The following is a 5,000-nucleotide window of genomic DNA, read 5'->3' as shown; positions in this document are numbered from 1 at the left end:
TATGAATCTATCTCTCTTTTATAGTCAACGCTTTTATATTCCATCCCTCTCTTTCTATGACTCCCCCATCCCTCGTTCAGTTGTCCTAGCTGTGGCTGGGAACACGGGAACATGTTTTTCTCCTTTCCCCTGTGTCCCTTGGTCTTAGTCTCTCCCTCTCTCTCTCTCTCGCTCTATCTCCCTCTGTCTCTCTCTCTCTCTCTCTCGCTCTCTCTCTTCCTCTCTCTCTCTCTTTCTCTCTCTCTCTCTCTCCCTCTCTCTCTCTCTCTCTTTCTCTCTCTCTCTCTCTCCCTCTCTCTCTCTCTCTTTCTCTCTCTCTCTCGCTCTCTCTCTTTCTCTCTCTCTCTTTCCCTCTCTCTCTCTCTCTCTTTCTCTCTCTCCCTCTCTCTCTCTCTCTCTCTCTCTCCCTCTCTCTCTCTCTCTCTTTCTCTCTCTCTCTCTCTCTCTCTCTCTCTCTCTTTCTCTCTCTCTCTCCCTCCTCCCTAGGGTTCAGGTCATTGTCCCTGCTTGCTTTCATGAGGGAGAAAGAAGGACATGGAATCTGGTTCCCTCATGGTGTGTTTTTGTGTGACCGACACACCTGTTCAGGGGAGAGAGTTGCACACCTGTTCAGGGGGAGAGAGCTGCACATTGTGCAGGTCTGGGTTTGTGTGCCTGCCTGTGGGTGTGTGTGAGAGTGCTTTTATGAAGATTTTGCTGTGTGTGTGTGTGTGTGTGTGTGTGTGTGTTTGACTATTCCACATACCTGAATAGCATTCCAGAAGACCTTTGTGATCAACATGAATCGTTCAAAGCTTGTATTTGAAAGAGTGTGATTGTATGTCTATGTGTGTGTATGTACCAAGGTTATAACAGGATTTATATTTTGATAATATGTTTGTATGGAATCTGAATTTCCATTTAGTTTTAGTTAGTCTCAACAGTGTTTCGGTTTAGTTTGTATTTCATGGACTAATTTCTATATGGTTTCAGTTTAAGTAATTTTAGTTAAGGACAAAAGATGAAAAGGATAAATGTGGCGTGAATAATAAGCTGTGAGGATATTGACATTTCAAGACTAAACCTAACTAACATATGCAATACACTTGTCTTAGACTGAAAACCTGTTGGAGATGCAGTCCACCATTCGGTTTCGCTTTCAGGAAAGGTTGTTGATATTCGTCCTCAACAGCAAATCGAATGACACCCCTCCCTTTCATACTACTGAAGCACAGTGTTGAGTCATTGCACAACTACCACAGTTAAATAATAGAGAGACTTCCATTTTGTTACCACGGTGGGTGGTCAACGACACTTTTGGGAAATGTGGTCCAGTAGGCCTACAGTTAACTAAAAATCTGGTAAAGAACTCACAGGTGAACTTGCAGGTTGTTAAAAATGTTATGCTGATCACTCATGCTCTGTCTCACTACATCATTACCACATAATAATGTGTATTACCATGCATTCGCTAGTACCGATTTCACCATAACATTCAAACTAGCCCCATACAGGACTCACACGTCTCCTCCCTGACATATATGACTTCTTCACTTGATAATATGGCCAATTCCATTAGTTAGGGGAGTGTAGGTCCTGACATGCCAAGTCGCCATCTTAAGGTTAGCTACACCCTGTGAGCATTGTGGGAGTGTGACACCCACCTCCTTCAGTTTGGGTTTTACATTTTCTTTATTTGTCTTTGTTATAATTTACGATAACAACCCCCAATGTGTATGTTCTGAACACAACTCAAGTAAGATAGAGATGGTATTAGGGTAGAGATGGTAATAGTAACTACTGAAGTAATTATTTGTACAATTATTTGTAAACATTTCAGAATCTGAAAAATGCGTGTGTCTCATACGAAAGTTACCTCAAACATGATATAATGTTGTTGCAAGACGCACGAAACAAAACAAACAAACTTTCTAAACAAAATCATTTTTCCATGCGAGAGATACCCAGAATGCCAATAAAACAAAATAGAGGAAGATGGGTACAGAGGGAGGAAAAGAGTTCTGAGATGTGTGTTTGTGTGTGTGTGTGTGTGTGTGTGTGTGTGTGTGTGTTCGTGTGTGTGAGTTTGTGCGTGTGTGTTTTTGTGTGTGTCTGTGTGTCATATTAGGGTCTCCCAAAGCTGCGCCAGTGATGACACTGACACACACACCTAAAGTCTGAGAGTGATGACATCACAGAAGAGCGCCAGGAAGTTGAAATAGTGCTACTCACCTTCACACACACACACGCGCACACACACACACACACACACACACTCATACACACTCACAGTGGCCAGAGACAGACACAGACCAACCCATATCCTGTCTGGCTCCAGGCGGCAGCCTGAATCACGTGCACACACACACACACAAACACACACACCCTGTTCTTGTCCACTGAGCCAGCATTGGCCTCTGCCACTTCATTGTGTTTGGAATGAGATGAGATGAGATGAGATGGAGGGAATGGAGAGAGAGAGAGAGAGAGAGAGAGAGAGAAAGAGGGACGAGTAGAGATGGAAGGATGGAGGCAGTACAGGAACTAGAGACAGACAGCAAGACATATTCAGAAGAATGGAGAGAAAATGACAGAGAGTGAGACAGAGAGAGAGAGAGAGAGAGAGAGCAGGAGTGAGTGTTGGAGGTCAAAAACTGGGAGGTCAGTCTCCAGATTTAGAAGTCCCAAGACACGAATATGTCATAGAAACGGGAAGAGTACGAGTGAGAGAGAGAGAAGAAATAAGGGGAGTAAGATGGTTCACTGATGATATCACTGAAAAATATGACACTAAAATAGAGTGAAGAAAACAGTCAGAGTGTGTTATTCTGAAGGCAGAGATTTACTCTAGGTCTGTGTGTGTGCGTGTGTGTGTGTGTGTGTGTGTGTGTGTGTGTGTGTGTGTGTGTGTGTGTGTGTGTGTGTGTGTGTGTGTGTGTGTGTGTGTGTGTGTGTTAATGAGGAGCGATGTCACTGTATCTGACCACAAATGCCGACACACACAAGAGGGAACAACAAAACAAACATGAAACAGAGACGGCGATGACACCATGACAAAAAACACATGCTTACTGTCTGCCACTTCACCACAAACCTGACACACAGGCATGTCACCAGAAAGGCTGGAATCACCCAAGTAAATTACCCGTAATAAAGCACCATCAAACAAACAGTTCCTCTGGCTTCCTCTCTCCCTCTGTCTCTCTCTCTCTCTCTCTCTTTCATACACACACACACACACACACACCGATTAGAGTGCTGACACACACAACCCCCCCCCCCCCCCCCCCGCCCCCACACCCTCCATGTGACATCACTGCATTCCTCCAGAGAGGAAAGGAAAGACAAGAAGCAGCAGCAGGGCAGAGGTGTCTGAGATTGTGTGTGTGTGTGTGTGTGTGTGTGTGTGTGTGTGTGTGTGTGTGTGTGTGTGTGTGTGTGTGTGTGTGTGTGTGTGTATGTGAGAGAGAGAGAGTGCATGTGTGTGCATGTGTGTGCATGTGTCTGCGTGTGTGTGCGTGTGCGTGGGTATGTGTGTGTGTAAACCTGTGAGACATTGGACTATGAAGTCAGTGGACCTCCTCTTCCCTACTGTCAACACTGTGTCTGGACTATGTCAGTGTGAGGGTGTTTGTGTACGTGAGTGTGTTTTGGGATATATTTTGTGAGGTATAGTGTGTGTGTGTGTGTGTGTGTGTGTGTCTGTCTGTGCACCATATGGGCCTGAGTGTAAGGGTCTATTTAAAATTAAAATCAAATCCTCTCTATATTCATTTGAAACAAAACAAACATTACTTTTGCCTATATAAATTATATGTACACTCTAACTAATCGAAGTGTTTCACAGGTTGAACAGGATAAACATCATCATCATCATCATTAATAATATCAAGCTGAATTTACCCCAAACAAACTTGAGTCTGATAAACCTTGCGACCGAGTTCACGAGGCTTTTCCCGGGTGTCTCTCCTCCTAAAGATAAGCACCGGTTCTCGTCCTGACAGGGAGCCTGATTGATTTACTGCTGCCGAGATAAGAGCGCAGTCTGCGGGGACAGAGCCGGCCTCAGGCCGGTGAAGTGGCCGCCGGCGCAGGGGGTCTGTCATCCACCGGCCAGACCTGACACTGTAAGTGGGGGAGGGGCGGATGGAAGCCCCCCGGTGGGAGAGACCGGTGTTATCGTGAGGTCGTTAGTGTCAGTCCTCAGCGCGATAACGGCGACAAATGAGCATGAGAAAAGTGGGGGGAAAAAACGACCATCACTCGAGCCTCCACTAGCACTCTGCTTCTCTATTGTGGCTGAAAGGCTCCTTTGACAGGAGCGCGCGTTTGATTTTTTTCGCAACGGGACAAAGAGGCGCTTCAGCCGTCTAATGACGGCGTTGACAGCGCGACCTCTGCTCAACTCTGAACCGGTCAGTCGGTCTGTGAGTCGGGGCACGCATTCTCAAAAAGGGCTCGCCCTGCGTGAGAGACCTAATTAGTCTACTCTTGGATGCTTCAGGCGCTATCTGCATTTGAGTAATCTTTTTTTTTGTTGCTTTTGGTCATCTATTGTGTGTGATACATGAGAATTTATGATGTTATTGCCATTGCTGAAACCACATGAAAACAAATAAATTAGAATAGAATAGAGAGGAAAGTGAACGTGTGTGTGTGTGTGTGTGTGGGTGGGGGGGGGGGGGGGGGGGGGGGCACATTTAAGTTCGTGTTGGGTTTAGAACGTTCTTAAGGACATGACTGGGACATGTCCTTTTGCTAGCACATCACCTGCTTCAGGTAACTTTAGCACCTCATCTGATCTGGCCTTCCTCACAGTATAGCATGACTTGTTGAATGCCTAAACTCAACACAGACACTGTTTCATCTTTGTTTAATTTCACATTTAATGGGCATTATTTTCTTTAGTATGAGGTTCTTCCCTTATGAGATAATATGAGAACATAGCCTAAACCAAATGTCGTAGAGTGACAATACACTATTAATTAATAATACACACCATACTGGAAGAAGTTGGCTAC

The sequence above is a fragment of the Sprattus sprattus genome (assembly GCF_963457725.1).
Source record: "Sprattus sprattus genome assembly, chromosome: 5".
NCBI classification, from domain to species: Eukaryota; Metazoa; Chordata; class Actinopteri; order Clupeiformes; family Clupeidae; genus Sprattus; species Sprattus sprattus.
Note: the sequence above shows the minus strand (reverse complement) of the source record.